Source organism: Dama dama, chromosome 26, assembly GCF_033118175.1.
Source record: "Dama dama isolate Ldn47 chromosome 26, ASM3311817v1, whole genome shotgun sequence".
NCBI classification, from domain to species: Eukaryota; Metazoa; Chordata; class Mammalia; order Artiodactyla; family Cervidae; genus Dama; species Dama dama.
Genome location: NC_083706.1, coordinates 9,394,326 through 9,411,079, shown reverse-complemented (window position 1 = coordinate 9,411,079; position 16,754 = coordinate 9,394,326).

Below are 16,754 nucleotides of genomic sequence, written 5' to 3'. Positions count from 1 at the left end.
GCCTGAAAATGTGTGAAAAACATGAAGAGCTTAAAAAGGTGTCAAAAATATGAGGAGCCTGAAACGGTCTGAAAAAGAAGAGGAGCATGAAGCGGTGTTGAAAAACATGAAGAGCCTGAAAAGGTGTGAAAAATATGAAGAGCTTCTAAAGGTGTCAAAAGTATGAGGAGCATGAAACGGTCTTAAAAATACGAGAAGCATGCAGTGGTGTTGAAAAACATGAAGAGCCTGAAAAGTTGTGAATAATATGCATAGCTTCAAAAGGTGTCAAAAATTAGATGAGCATGAAACGGTCTGAAAAATTGGAGGAGCAAGAAGTCCTGTTGAAAAAAATGAAGAGCCTGAAAAGGTGTGAAAAATATGAAAAGCTTCAAAAGGTGTCAAAAATATGAGGACCTTGAAACGGTCTGAAAAATAGGAGGAGCATGAAGCGGTGTTGAAAAATATGAAGAGCCTGAAAAGGTGTGAAAAATATGAAGAACTTCTAAAGGTGTCAAAAATATGAGGAGCAAGTAACGGTCTGAAAAATAGGAGAAGCATAAAGCGGTGTTGAAAAACATGAAGAGCCTGAAAAGGTGTGAAAAATATGAAGAGCTTGAAAAGGTGTGAAAAATATGAAAAACTTCAAAAGGTGTGAAACATATGAAGAGCTTCAAAACGTGTGAAATACATGAGGAGCATGAAACTCTCTGAAAAATAGAAGGAGCATGAAGTGGTGTTCAAAAACATGAAGAGCCTGAAAAGGTGTGAAAAATATGAAAAGCTTCAAAAGGTGTCAAAAACATGAGGAGCATGAAACGGGCTGAAAAATAGGAGAAGCATGAAGTGGTGTTGAAAAACATGAAGATCCTGAAAAGGTGTGAAAAATATGAAGAGCTTCAAAAGTGTGAAATACATGACGAGCATGAAATGGCCTGAAAAATACGAGGAACATGAAACGGTGTTCAAAAACATGAAGAGCCTGAAAAGGTGTGAACAATATGAAGAGCTTCAAAAGGTGTCAAAAATATGAGGAGCATGAAAACGTATGAAAAATAGGAGGAGCATGAAGTGGTGTTGAAAAACATTAAGAGCCTGAAAGGGTGTGAAAAATATGAAGAGCTTCAAAAGGTGTCAAAAATATGAGAAGCATGAAACTGTCTGAATAATAGGAGGAGCATGAAGCGGTGTTCAAAAACATGAAGAGTCTGAAAAGGTGTGAAAAATATGAAGAGCTTCAAAATGTGTCAAAAATATGAGGAGCATGAAACGGTCTGAAAAATGGGAGGAGCATGAAATGGTGATCAAAAACATGAAGAGCCTGGAAAGGTGTGAAAAATGTGAAGAGCTTCAAAAGGTGTGAAAGACATGAGGAGCATGAAACGGGCTGAAAAATAGGAGAAGAATGAAGTGGTGTTGAAAAACATGAAGAGCCTGAAAAAGTGTGAAAAATATGAAAAGCTTCAAAAGGTGTGAAATACATGAGGAGCATGAAACTCTCTGAAAAATAAAAGGAGCATGAAGTGGTGTTCAAAAACATGAAGAGCCTGAAAAGTTGTGAAAATATGAAGAGCTTCAAATATGAAAAATATGAAGAGCTTCAAAGGGTGAGAAAAATATGAAGAGCTTCAAAAGGTGTCAAAAATATGAGGAGCATGAAACGTTCTGAAAAATAGGAGGAGCATGAAGCGGTGTTGAAATACATGAAGAGCCTGAAAATGTGTGAAAAACATGAAGAGCTTAAAAAGGTGTCAAAAATATGAGGAGCCTGAAACGGTCTGAAAAAGAAGAGGAGCATGAAGCGGTGTTGAAAAACATGAAGAGCCTGAAAAGGTGTGAAAAATATGAAGAGCTTCTAAAGGTGTCAAAAGTATGAGGAGCATGAAACGGTCTGAAAATCGGAGGAGCATGAAGTGGTGTTCAAAAACATGAAGAGCCTGAAAAGGTGAGAAAAATACGAAGAGCTTCTAAAGGTGTGAAAAATATGAAGAGCTTCAAAAAGGATGAAAAATATGAGGAGCATGAAACTGTCAGAAAAATAGGAGGATCATGAAGCGGTGTTGAAAAACATGAAGAGCCTGAAAAGGTGAGAAAAATACGAAGAGCTTCTAAAGGTGTGAAAAATATGAGGAGCATGAAACGGTCTCAAAATAGGAGGAGCATGAAACGGTCTGAAAAATAGGAGGAGCATGAAGCGGTGATGAAAAAATAGAAGAGCATGAAATGGTTTGAAGAATATAAGGAGCTTCAAAAGGTATCAAAAATAGTAGTAGCATGAAACGGTGTTGAAAAACTTGAAGAGCCTGAAAATGTGTAAAATATGAACAGGTTAAAAGGTGTCAAAATATGAGGAGCATGAAACGGTCTGAAAAATAAGAGGAGCATGAAGCGGTGATGAAAAAAAAGAAGAGCATGAAATGGTTTGAAGAATATGAGGAGCTTCAAAAGGTATCAAAAATAGGAGTAGCATGAAGCCGTGTTGAAAAACATGAAGAGCCTGAAAAGGTGTGAAAAATATGAAGAGCTTCAAAAGGTATCAAAAATAGGAGTAGCATGAAGAGGTGTTCAAAAATATGAAGAGCCTGAAAAGGTGTGAAAAATATGAAGAGCATGAAACGGTCTGAAAAATAGGTGGAGCATGAAGCGGTGTTCAGAAGCATGAAGAGCCTGAAAACTTTGAAAAATATGAAGAGCTTCAAAAAGTGTGAAAAATATGAAGAGCTTCAAAAGGTGTGAAAAGAATGAAGAGCTTCAAAAGGTGTCAAAAATATGAGGAACATGAAATGGTCTGAAAAATTGGAGGAGCATGAAGCCGTGTTCAAAAACATGAACAGCTTGAAAATGTGTGAAAAATATGAAGAGCCTGAAAAGTTATGAAAAATACGAAGAGCTTCAAAAGGTGTCAAATATATGAGGAGCATGAAACGGTCTGAAAAATAGGAGGATCATAAAGCGGTGTTGAAAAACATGAAGAGCCTGAAAATGGTGTGAAAAATATCAAGAGCTTCAAAAGGTGTCAAAAATGAGATGTGCATGAAACGGTCAGAAAAATAGGAGGAGCATGAAACGGTGTTCAAAAACATGAAGAGCCTGAAAAGGTGTGAAAAATATGAAGAGCCTCAAAAAATGTCAAAAATATGAGGAATATGAAACGGTCTGAAAAATAGGAGGATCATAAAGCGGTGTTGAAAAACATGAAGAGCCTGAAAATGGTGTGAAAAATATGAAGAGCTTCAAAAGGAGTCAAAAATGAAATGTGCATGAAACGGTCTGAAAAATATGAGGAGCATGAAGTGGTTGTGAAAAACATGAAAAGCCTGAAAATGTGTGCAAAATACGAAGAGCTTCAAAAGGTGTGAAATACATGAGGAGCATGAAATGGTCTGAGAAATAGGAGGAGCATGAAGCGGTGTTCAAAAACATGTAGAGACTGAAAAGGTGTGAAAACTATGAAGAGCTTCAAAAGGAGTGAAAAATAGGAGGAGCATGAAACGGTCTGAAAAATAGGAGGAACATGAACCGGTGTTCAAATACATGAAAAGCCTCAAAAGGTGTGAAAAATATGAAGAGCTTCAAAAATATGAAAAATATGAAGAGCTTCAAAAGGTGTGAAAAATATGAAGAGCTTCAAAAGGTGTCAAAAATATGAGAAACATGAAACGGTCTGAAAAATTGGAGGAGCATGAAGCGGTGTTCAAAAACATGAAGAGCCTGAAAAGGTGTGAAAAATATGAAGAGCTTCAAAAGGTGTCAAAAATATGAGGAGCATGAAACGGTCTGAAAAATAGGAGGAGCATGAAGCGGTGTTGAAAAAAATGAAGAGCCTGAAAATGTGTGAAATATATGAAGAGCTTCAAAAGGTGTGAAATACATGAGGAGCATGAAACGGGCTGAAAAATAGGAGGAGCATGAAGCGGTGTGGCAAAACATGAAGAGCCTGAAAAGGTGTGAAAGATATGAAGAGTTTCTAAAGGTGTCAAAAATATGAGGAGCATGAAAACGTCTGAAAAATAGGAGGAGCATGAAGTTGTGTTGAAAAACATTAAGAGCCTGAAAGGGTGTGATAAATATGAAGAGCTTCAAAAGGTGTCAAAAATATGAGGAGCATGAAACGGTCTGAAAAATAGGCGGAGCATGAAGCGGTGTTCAAAAACATGAAGAGCGTGAAAAGGTGTGAAAAATATGAAGAGCTTCAAAAGGTGTCAAACATAAGAGGAGCATGAAACGGTCTGAAAAATAGGAGGAGCATGAAACGGTGTTCAAAAACATGAAGAGCCTGAAAATGGTGTGAAAAATATCAAAGGCTTCAAAAAGTGTCAAAAATGAGATGTGCATGAAACGGTCAGAAAAATAGGAGGAGCATGAAACGGTGTTCAAAAACATGAAGAGCCTGAAAAGGTGTGAAAAATATGAAGTACTTCAAAAGGTGTCAAATATATGAGGAACATGAAACGGTCTGAAAAATAGGAGGATCATAAAGCGGTGTTGAAAAACATGAAGAGCCTGAAAATGGTGTGAAAAATATCAAAGGCTTCAAAAAGTGTCAAAAATGAGATGTGCATGAAACGGTCAGAAAAATAGGAGGAGCATGAAACGGTGTTCAAAAACATGAAGAGCCTGAAAAGGTGTGAAAAATATGAAGAGCCTCAAAAAATGTCAAAAATATGAGGAGCATGAAATGGTCTAAAAAATCGGAGGAGCATGAAATGGTGTTCAAATACATGAAGAGACTGAAAAGGTGTGAAAAACATGAAGAGCTTCAAATGGTGTGAAATACATGAGGAGCATGAAACGGTCTGAAAAATAGGAGGAGCAAGAAGGTGTGCTCAAAAACATGAAGAGCCCGAAAAAGTGTGAAAAATATGAAGAGCTTCAAAAATATGAAAAATATGAAGAGCTTCAAAAGGTGTGAAAAATATGAGAAGCATGAAACGGTCTGAAAAATATGAGGAGCATGAAGCGCTGTTCAAAAACATGAAGAGCCTAAAAGGTGTGAAAAATATGAAGAGCTTCAAAAGGTGTCAAAAATATGAGGAGCATGAAACGGCCTCAAAAATAGGAGGAGCATGAATCGGTGATGAAAAACATGGAGAGCCTGAAAAGGTGTGAAAAATATGAAGAGCTTCAAAAGGTTTCAAAATGTGTGGAGCATGAAACGGTCTGAAAAATAGGAGGAGCATGAAGCGGTGTTGAAAAACATGAAGAGCCTGAAAAGGTGAGAAAAATATGAAGAGCTTGAAAAGGTGTGAAAAATATGAAGAACTTCAAAAGGTGTGAAACATATGAAGAGCTTCAAAACGTGTGAAATACATGAGGAGCATGAAACTCTCTGAAAAATAGAAGGAGCATGAAGTGGTGTTCAAAAACATGAAGAGCCTGAAAAGGTGTGAAAAATATGAAGAGCTTCTAAAGGTGTCAAAAGTATGAGGAGCATGAAACAGTCTGAAAATCGGAGGAGCATGAAGTGGTGTTCAAAAACATGAAGAGCCTGAAAAGGTGAGAAAAATACGAAGAGCTTCTAAAGGTGTGAAAAATATGAAGAGCTTCAAAAAGGATGAAAAATATGAGGAGCATGAAACTGTCAGAAAAATAGGAGGATCATGAAGCGGTGTTGAAAAACATGAAGAGCCTGAAAAGGTGAGAAAAATACGAAGAGCTTCTAAAGGTGTGAAAAATATGAGGAGCATGAAACGGTCTCAAAATAGGAGGAGCATGAAACGGTCTGAAAAATAGGAGGAGCATGAAGCGGTGATGAAAAAATAGAAGAGCATGAAATGGTTTGAAGAATATAAGGAGCTTCAAAAGGTATCAAAAATAGTAGTAGCATGAAACGGTGTTGAAAAACTTGAAGAGCCTGAAAATGTGTAAAATATGAACAGGTTAAAAGGTGTCAAAATATGAGGAGCATGAAACGGTCTGAAAAATAAGAGGAGCATGAAGCGGTGATGAAAAAAAAGAAGAGCATGAAATGGTTTGAAGAATATGAGGAGCTTCAAAAGGTATCAAAAATAGGAGTAGCATGAAGCCGTGTTGAAAAACATGAAGAGCCTGAAAAGGTGTGAAAAATATGAAGAGCTTCAAAAGGTATCAAAAATAGGAGTAGCATGAAGAGGTGTTCAAAAATATGAAGAGCCTGAAAAGGTGTGAAAAATATGAAGAGCATGAAACGGTCTGAAAAATAGGTGGAGCATGAAGCGGTGTTCAGAAGCATGAAGAGCCTGAAAACTGTGAAAAATATGAAGAGCTTCAAAAAGTGTGAAAAATATGAAGAGTTTCAAAAGGTGTGAAAAATATGAGGAGCATGAAACGGTCTGAAAAATAGGAGGAGCATGAAACAGTGTGTAAAAAATGAAGAGCATGAATAGGTGTGAAAATTATGAAGAGCTTTAAAAGGTTTGAAAAATATGACGAGCATGAAATTGTCTGAAAAATTGGAGGAGCATGAAGCGGTGTTGAAATACATGAAGAGCCTGTAAAGGTTTGAAAAATATGAAGAGCTTCAAAAGGTGTGAAAAATATGAAGAGCTTCAAAAGGTGTGAAAAATATGAAGAGCTTCAAAATGTGTCAAAAATAGGAGGAGCATGACACGGTCTGAAAAATAGGAGGAGCATGAAGCGGTGTTGAAAAACATGAAGAGCCTGAAAAGGTGTAAAAAACATGAAGAGCCTAAAAAGGTGTCAAAAATATGAGGAATATGAAACGGTCTTAAAAATAGGAGGATCATGAAGAGGTGTTGAAAAACATGAAGTTCCTGAAAAGGTGTGAAATATATGAAGAGCTTCAAAAGTTGTGAAATATATGAGGAGCATGAAACGGTCTGAAAAATAGGAGGAGCATGAAACGGTGTTCAAAAACATGAAGAGCTTCATAAGGTGTGAAAAATATGAACAGCTTCAAAAGGTGTCAAAAATGAAATGAGTAAAAAACGGTCTGAAAAATGGGAGGAGCATGAAGTTGTGTTGAAAATAATGAAGAGCCTGAAAAGGTGTGAAAAATATGAGGAGCATGATACGGTCTGAAAAATAGGAGGAGCATGAAGTGGTTGTGAAAAAACATGAAGAGCCTGAAAACGTGTGCAAAATATGACGAGCTTCAAAAGGTGGGAAATACATGAGAAGCTTGAAACGGTCTGAAAAATAGGAGGAGCATGAAGCGATGTTGAAAAACATGAAGAGCCTTAAAATGTGTGAAAAATATGAAGAGCTTCAAAAAGTGTGAAAAATATGAGGATCAAGAAACGGTCTGAAAAATAGGAGGAGCATGAAGCGGTGTTGAAAAACATGAAGAGCCTGAAAAGGTGTGACAAATATGAAGAGCTTCAAAAGGTGTGAAATACATGAGGAGCATGAAACGATCTGAAAAACAGGAGGAGCATGAAGCGGTGTTCAAAAACATGCAGAGTCTGAAAAGGTGTGAAAAATATGAAGAGCTTCAAAAGGTTTGAAAAATATGAAGAGCTTCAAAAGGTGTAAAAAATGAGATGAGCATGAAACGGTCTGAAAAATAGGAGGAGCATGAAGCGGTGTTCAAAAACATGAAGAGCCTGAAAAGGTGTGAGAAATATGAAGAGCTTCAAAAGATGTCAAAAATATGAGGAGCATGAAACGGTCTGAAAAATAGGAGGAGCATGAAATCGTGTTCAAACACATGAAGAGCCTGAAAAGGTGTGAAAAATATGAAGAGCTTCAAAAGGTGTGAAATACATGAGGAGCATTAAACGGTTTAAAAATTAGGAGGAGCATGAAGCGGTGTTCAAAAACATGAAGAGCCTGAAAAGGTGTTAAAAATATGAAGAGCTTCAAAAGGTGTGAAAAATATGAGGAACATGAAACGGTCTGAAAAATAGGAGGAGCATGAAGCGGTGTTGAAAAACATGAGGAGCCTGAAAAGTTGTGACAAATATGAAGAGCTTCAAAAGGTGTGAAATACATGAGGAGCATGAAACGGTCTGAAAATAGGAGGAGCATGAAGCGGTGTTCAAAAACATGCTGAGACTGAAATCTTGTGAAAAATATGAAGAGCTTCAAAAGGTGTGAAAAATATGAAGAGCTTCAGAAGATGTCAAAAATGAGATGAGCATGAAACGGTCTGAAAAATAGGAGGAGCATGATGTAGTGTTGAAAAAAATGAAGAGCCTGAACAGGTGTGAAATATATGAAGAGCTTCAAAAGGTGTGAAAAAAATGAGAAGCATGAAACGGTCTGAAAAATATGAGGAGCATGAACCGGTGTCGAAAAACCTGAAGAGCCTGAAAAGGTGTGAAAAATATGAAGAGCTCCAAAAGGTGTGAAAAATATGAGGAGCATGATACGGTCTGAAAAATAGGAGGAGCATGAACCGGTGCTCAAAAATATGAAGAGCCTGAAAAGGTGTGAAAAATATGAACAGCTTCAAAAGGTGTGAAAAATATGAGGAGCATGAAACGGTCTGAAAAATAGGAGGAGCATGAAGCGGTGTTGAAAAACATGAGGAGCCTGAAAAGGTGTGACAAATATGAAGAGCTTCAAAAGGTGGGAAATACATGAGGAGCATGAAACGGTCTCAAAAATAGGAGGAGCATGAAGCGGTGTTCAAAAACATGCAGAGTCTGAAAAGGGGTGAAAAATATGAAGAGCTTCAAAAGGTTTGATAAATATGAAGAGCTTCAAAAGGTGTGAAAAATATGAAAAGCTTCAAAAGGTGTCAAAAATATGAGGACCATGAAACGGTCTGAAAAATAGGAGGAGCATGAAGCGGTGTTCAAAAACATGAAGAGCCTGAAAAGGTGGGAAAAATATGAAGAGCTTCAAAAGGTGTCAAAAATATGAGGAGAATGAAACGGTCTGCAAAATAGGAGGAGCATGAAGTGGTGTTGAAAAACATGAAGAGCCTGAAAACGTGTGAAAAAAATGAAGAGCTTCAAAAGGTGTGAAAAATATGAAGAGCTTCAAAAGGTGTCAAAAATGAGATGAGTGTAAAACGGTCTGAAAAATAGGAGGAGCATGAATTGGTTGTGAAAAAACATGAAGAGCCTGAAAACGCGTGCAAAATATGAAGAGCTTCAAAAGGTGTGAAATACATGAGGCCATGAAACGGTCTGAAAAATAGGAGGAGCAAGAAACGGTGTTGAAAAACATGAAGAGACTGACGAGGTGTCAGAAATATGAAGAGCTTCAAAAGGTGTCAAAAATATGAGGAGCATGAAACGGTCTGAAAAATAGGAGGAGCATGAAGCTGTGTTCAAAAACATGAAGAGCCTGAAAAGGTGTGAAATATATAAAGAGCTTCAAAAAGTGTCAAAATATGAGGAGCATGAAACGGTCTGAATAATAGGAGGAGAATGTAACGGTGATCAAAAACATGAAGAGCCTGAAAAGGTGTGAAAAATATGAAGAGCTTCAAAAGGTGTAAAATATGAGGAGCATGAAACGGTCTGAAAAATAGGAGGAGCATGAAGCGGTGTTCAAAAACATGAAGAGCCTGAAAAGTTGTGAAAAATATGAAAAGCTTCAAAAGGTGTCAAAAATGAGATGAGCATGAAACGGTCTGAAAAATACGAGGAGCATGAAGCGGTGTTCAAAAACTTGAAGAGCCTGAAACGTTGTGAAAAATATGAAAAGCTTGAAAAGCTTTCAAAAAAGAGATGAGCATGAAACGGTCTGAAAAATAGGAAGAGCATGAAGTGGTGTTGAAAAAATGAAGAGCCTGAAAAGGTGTGAAAAATATGAAGATCATCAAAATGTATCAAAAATATGAGGAGCATGAAACGGTCTGCAAAAAAGGAGGAGCATGAAGTGGTGTTGAAAAACTTGAAGAGCCTGAAAAAGTGTGAAAAATATGAAAAGCTTCAAAAGATGTCAAAAATATGAGGAGCATGAAACGGTCTGAAAAATAGGAGGAGCATGAAGTGGTGTTCAAAAACATGAAGAGCCTGAAAAGGTGTGAAAAATATGAAGAGCTTCAAAAGGTGTGAAATACATGAGGAGCATGAAACGGGCTGAAAAATAGGAGAAGCATGAAGTGGTGTAGAAAAACATGAAGAGCCTGAAAAGGTGTGAAAAATATGAAGAGCTTCAAAAGGTGTGAAAAATATGAGGAGCATGAAACGGTCTGAAAAATAGAAGCAGCATGAAACGGTGTTGAAAAACATGAAGAGCCTGAAAAGGTGTGAAAAATATGAAAAGCTTCAAAAGGTGTGAAATAAATGAGGAGCATGAAACGGGCTGAAAAATAGGAGAAGCATGAAGTGGTGTAGAAAAACATGAAGAGCCTGAAAAGGTGTGAAAAATATGAAGAGCTTCAAAAGGTGTGAAAAATATGAGGAGCATGAAATGGTCTGAAAAATAGAAGCAGCATGAAACGGTGTTGAAAATCATGAAGAGCCTGAAATGGTGTGAAAAATATGAAGAGCTTCAAAAGGTGTGAAAAATATGAAGAGCTTCAAAAGGTGTCAAAATTATGAGGAGCATGAAACGATCTGAAAAATAGGAGGAGCGTGAAGTGGCATTGAAAAACATTAAGAGACTGAAAAAGTGTGAAAAATATGAAGAGCTTCAAAAGGTGTCAAAAATATGAGGAGCATGAAACGGTCTGAAATATAGGAGTAGCATGAATTGGTGTTCAAAAACATGAAGAGCCTGTTAAGCTGTGAAAAATATGAAGAGCTTCAAAAGGTGTCAAAAATATGAGGAGCATGAAACGGTGTTCAAAAACATGAAAAGCATGAAGAGGTGTGAAAAAAATGATTAGCTTCAAAAGGTGTGAAAAATATGTGGAGCATGAAACGATCTGAAAATTAGGAGGAGAATGAATTGGTGTTGAAAAACATGAAGAGCCTGAAAAGGTGTGAAAAATATGAAGAGCTTCAAAACGTGTCAAAGATATGAGGATCATGAACCGGTCTGAAAATTAGGAGGAGCATGAAGCGTTGTTTAAAAACGTGAAGAGCCTGAAAAAGTGTGAAAAATATGAAGAGCTTCAAAAGGTGTCAAAAATATGAGGAGCATGAAACGGTCTGAAAAATAGGAGTAGCATGAATTGGTGTTCAAAAACATGAAGAGCCTGTTAAGCTGTGAAAAATATGAAGAGCTTCAAAAGGTGTCAAAAATATGAGGAGCATGAAACGATCTGAATAATCGGAGGAGCAGGAAACGGTTTTCAAAAACATGAAGAGCCTGAAAAGGTGTGAAAAATATGAAGAGCTTCAAAAGGTGTCAAAAATATGAGGATCATGAAACGGTCTGAAAATTAGGAGGAGCATGAAGCGTTGTTTAAAAACTTGAAGAGCCTGAAAAAGTTTGAAATATATGAAGAGCTTCAAAAGGTGTCAAAAATATGAGGAGCATGAAACGGTGTTCAAAAACATGAAGAGCCTGAAAAGGTGTGAAAAATATGAAGAGCTTCAAAAGGTGTCAAAAATATGAGGACCATGAAACGGTCTGAAAAATAGGAGGAGCATGAAGCGGTGTTGAAAAACATGAAGAGTCTGAAAAGGTGTGAAATATATGAAGAGCTTCAAAAGGTGTAAAAAATATGAGGAGTTTGAAACGGTCTGAAAAATAGGAGGAGCATGAAGCAGTGTTCAAAACATGAAGAGTCTGAAAAGGTGTGAAAAATATGAAGAGCTTCAAAAGGTGTCAAAAATATGAGGATCATGAAACGGTCTGAAAATTAGGAGGAGCATGAAGCGTTGTTTAAAAACTTGAAGAGCCTGAAAAAGTTTGAAATATATGAAGAGCTTCAAAAGGTGTCAAAAATATGAGGAGCATGAAACGGTGTTCAAAAACATGAAGAGCCTGAAAATGTGTGAAAAATACGAAGAGCTTCAAAAGGTGTCAAAAATATGAGGACCATGAAACGGTCTGAAAAATAGGAGGAGCATGAAGCGGTGTTGAAAAACATGAAGAGTCTGAAAAGGTGTGAAAAATATGAAGAGCTTCAAAAGGTGTCAAAAACATGAGGAGAATGAAACGGTCTGAAAAATAGGAGGAGCATGAAGCAGTGTTCAAAACATGAAGAGCCTGAAAAAGTGTGAAAAATATGAAGATCTTCAAAAGTTTGAAAAATATGAAGACCCTGAAAAGGTGTCAAAAATGAGATGAGCATGAAACAGTCTGAAAAGTAGGAGGAGCATGAAGTGTTGTTCAAAAACGTGAAGAGCCTGAAAAGTTGTGAAAAATATGAAGAGCTTGAAAAGGTGTGAAATACCTGAGGAGCATGAAACGGTCTGAAAAATAGGAGGAGCATGAAGCGGTGTTCAAAACATGAAGAGCCTGAAAAAGTGTGAAAAATATGAAGAGCTTCAAAAGGTTTAAAAAATAGGAGGAGGATGAAGCGGTGTTCAAAAACATGAAGAGCCTGAAAAAGTGTGATAAATATGAAGAGCTTATAAAATTGTCAAAAATATGAGGAGCATGGAGAGATGTTCAAAATCATGAAGAGGCTGATAAGGTGTGAAAAACATTAAGAGCTTCAAAAGGTTTGAAAAATAGGAGGAGCATGAAGCAGTGTTCAAAAACATGAAGAGCCTGAAAATGTGTGAAAAATATGAAGAGCTTATAAAATTGTCAAAAATATGAGGAGCATGAAACGGTCTGAAAAATACGAGCAGCCTGAAAACGTCTGAAAAATAGGAGGAGCATGAGCGGTGTTCAAAAACATGAAGGGCCTGAAAACGTGTGAAAAATATGAAGAGCTTCAAAAGGAGTCAAAAATATGCGGAGCCTGAAACGATCTGAAAAATAGGAGGAGCATGAAGCGGTGTTGAAAAACATGAAGAGCCGAAAAGGTGTGAAAAATGTGAAGAGCTTCAAAAGGTGTCAAAAATATGAGGAGCATGAAACGGTCTGAAATATAAGAGGATCATGAAGCGGTGTTGAAAAACATGAAGAGCCTGAAAAGGTGTGATAAATGTGAAGAGCTTCAAAAGGTGTCAAAAATATGAGGAGCATGAAACGGTCTGAAAAATAGGAGGAGTAAGAAGCGTTATTGAAAAACATGAAGAGCCTGAAAACGTGTGAAGAATATGAAGAGCTCAAAAGGTGTGAAAAAAATGAAGAGCTTCAGAAGGTGTCAAAAATGAGATGAGCATGAAACGGCCTCAAAAATAGGAGGAGCAGGAAGTGGTGTTCAGAAACATGGAGAGCGTGAAAAGGTGTGAAAAATATGAAGAGCTTCAAAAGGTGTGAAAAACAGGAGGAACATGAAACGGTGTTCAAAAATATGAAGAGCCTGAAAAGGTGTGAAAAATATGAAGTGCTTCAAAAGGTGTCAACAATATGAGGAGCATGAAACGGTCTGAAAAATAGGAGGAGCAAGAAGCGGTGTTGAAAAACAAGAAGAGACGGAAAAGGTGTGAAAAATATGAAGAGCTTCAAAACGTGTCAAAAATATGAGGAGCACGAAACGGTCTGAAAAATAGGAGGAGCATGAAGCGGTGTTGAAAAACATGAAGAGCCTGAAAACGTGTGAAAAATATGAAGAGCTTCAAAAGGTGTCAAAAATATGAGGAGCATGAAACGGTCTTAAAAATAGGAGAAAGATGAAGCGGTGTTCAAAAACATGAAGAACATGAAAAGGTGTGAAAAATAAGAAGAGCTTTAAAAGGTGTGAAAATTATGAGGAGCTTGAAACGGTCTGAAAAATAGGAGGAGCATGAAGCGGTGTTGATAAAAGTGAAGAGCCTGAAAAGGTGTGAAAAAATATGAAGTGCTTCCAAATGTGTGAAAAATATGAGGAGCATTAATTGGGCTGAAAAATAGGAGGAGTATGAAACTGTGTTCAAAAACGTGAAGAGCCTGAAAAGGTGTGAAAAATATGAAAAGCTTCAAAAGGGATCAAAATTATGAGGGGCATGAAACGGTGTGAAAAAGAGGAGGAGCTTGAAACAGTGTTCAAAAACATGAAGAGCCTGAAAAGGTGTGAAAAATATGAAGAGCCTCAAAAGGTGTCAAAAATATGAGCATCAAGAAACGGTCTGAAAAATAGGAGGAGCATGAAGCGGTGTTGAAAAACATGAAGAGCCTGAAACGGTGTGAAATATATGAAGAGCTTCAAAAGGTGTCAAAAATATGAGGAGCAGGAAACGGTCTGAAAAATAGGAGGATCATGTAGCGGTGTTGAAAAACATGAAAAGCCTGAAAAGGTGTGAAAAATATGAAGAGCTTCAAAAGGTGTCAAAAATATGAGGAGCATGAAACGGTCTTAAAAATAGGAGAAAGATGAAGCGGTGTTCAAAAACATGAAGAACATGAAAAGGTGTGAAAAATAAGAAGAGCTTTAAAAGGTGTGAAAATTATGAGGAGCTTGAAACGGTCTGAATAATAGGAGGAGCATGAACTGGTGTTGAAAAACATGAAGAGCCTCAAAAGGTGGGAAAAATATGAAGAGCTTCAAAAGGTGTGAAAAATATGAGGAGCATGAAACGATCTGAAAAATAGGAGGAGGATGAAACGGTAATCAAAAACATGAAGAGCCTGAAAAGGTGTGAAAAATTTGAAGAGCTTCAAAAGGTGTGAAATACATGAGGAGCATGAAACGGTCTGAAAAATAGGAGGAGCATGAAGCGGTGTTCAAAAAAATGCAGAGACTGAAAAGTTGTGAAAAATATGAAGAGCTTTAAAGGTGTGAAAAATATGAAGAAGTTCAAAATGTGTCAAAAATGAGATGAGCATGAAACGGTCTGAAAAATAGGAGGAGCATGAAGCGGTGTTCAAAAACATGAAGAGCCTGAAAAGTTGTGAAAAATATGAAGAGCTTCAAAAGGTGTCAAATATATGAGGAGCATGAAACGGTCTGAAATATAGGAGGAGCATGAAGCGGTGTTCAAAAACATGAAGTGCCTGAAAAGGTGTGAAAAATCTGAAGAGCTTCAAAAGGTTTTAAAAATATGAGGAGCAAGAAATTGTCTGAAAAATAAAGGAGCATGAAGCGATGTTCAAAAACATGAAGAGCCTGAAAAGGTGTGAAAAATATGACGAGCTTCAAAAGTTGTCTAAAATATGAAGAGCATGAAACCGTGTGAAAAAGAGGAGGAGCATGAAGCGGTGTTCAAAAACATGAAGAGCCTGAAAAGGTGTGAAAAATATGAAGAGCTTCAAAAGGTTTGAACTACATGAGGAGCATTAAACGGTCTGAAAAATAGCAGGAGCATTAAGTGGTGTTGAAAAACCTGAAGAGCCTGAAAAGATGTGAAAAATATGAAGAGCGTCAAAAGGTGTAAAAAAAATATGAAGAGCCTGAAACGGTCTGAAAAATAGGAGGAGCATGAAGCGGTGTTTAAAAACATGAAGAGCCTGAAAAGGTGTGAAATATATGAAGAGCTTCAAAAGGTGTGAAAAATATGGAGAGCTTCAAAAGGTGTCAAAAATATGAAGAGCATGAAACGGTCTGAAAAATAGGGGGAGCATGAAATGGTGTTCAAAAACATGAAGAGCCTGAAAAGGTGTGAAATATATGAAGAGCCTGAAAAGGTGTGAAAAATATGAAGAGCTTCAAAAGGTGTCAAAAATATGAAGAGCATGAAACTGTCTGAAAAATAGGAGGAGCATTAAATGGTGTTCAAAAACATGAAGAGCCTGAAAAGGTGTGAAAAATATGAAAAGCTTCAAAGGTGTGATATATATGAGGAGCATGAAACGGTCTGAAAAATAGGAGAAGCATGAAGTGATGTGGAAAAACATGAACAGCCTGAAAAGGTGTGAAAAATATGAAGAGCTTCAAAAGGTGTGAAATACATGAGGAGCATGAAACGGTCTGAAAAATAGGAGGAGCATGAAGCGGTGTTCAAAAAAAGGCAGAGACTGAAAAGTTGTGAAAAATATGAAGAGCTTTAAAGGTGTGAAAAATATGAAGAAGTTCAAAATGTGTCAAAAATGAGATGAGCATGAAACGGTCTGAAAAATAGGAGGAGCATGAAGCGGTGTTCAAAAACATGAAGAGCCTGAAAAGTTGTGAAAAATATGAAGAGCTTCAAAAGGTGTCAAATATATGAGGAGCATGAAACGGTCTGAAATATAGGAGGAGCATGAAGCGGTGTTCAAAAACATGAAGTGCCTGAAAAGGTGTGAAAAATCTGAAGAGCTTCAAAAGGTTTTAAAAATATGAGGAGCAAGAAATTGTCTGAAAAATAAAGGAGCATGAAGCGATGTTCAAAAACATGAAGAGCCTGAAAAGGTGTGAAAAATATGACGAGCTTCAAAAGTTGTCTAAAATATGAAGAGCATGAAACCGTGTGAAAAATAGGAGGAGCATGAAGCGGTGTTCAAAAACATGAAGAGCCTGAAAAGGTGTGAAAAGTATGAAGAGCTTCAAAAGGTTTGAACTGCATGAGGAGCATTAAACGGTCTGAAAAATAGCAGGAGCATTAAGTGGTGTTGAAAAACCTGAAGAGCCTGAAAAGATGTGAAAAATATGAAGAGCGTCAAAAGGTGTAAAAAAAATATGAAGAGCCTGAAACGGTCTGAAAAATAGGAGGAGCATGAAGCGGTGTTTAAAAACATGAAGAGCCTGAAAAGGTGTGAAATATATGAAGAGCTTCAAAAGGTGTGAAAAATATGGAGAGCTTCAAAAGGTGTCAAAAATATGAAGAGCATGAAACGGTCTGAAAAATAGGGGGAGCATGAAATGGTGTTCAAAAACATGAAGAGCCTGAAAAGGTGTGAAATATATGAAGAGCCTGAAAAGGTGTGAAAAATATGAAGAGCTTCAAAAGGTGTCAAAAATATGAAGAGCATGAAACTGTCTGAAAAATAGGAGGAGCATTAAATGGTGTTCAAAAACATGAAGAGCCTGAAAA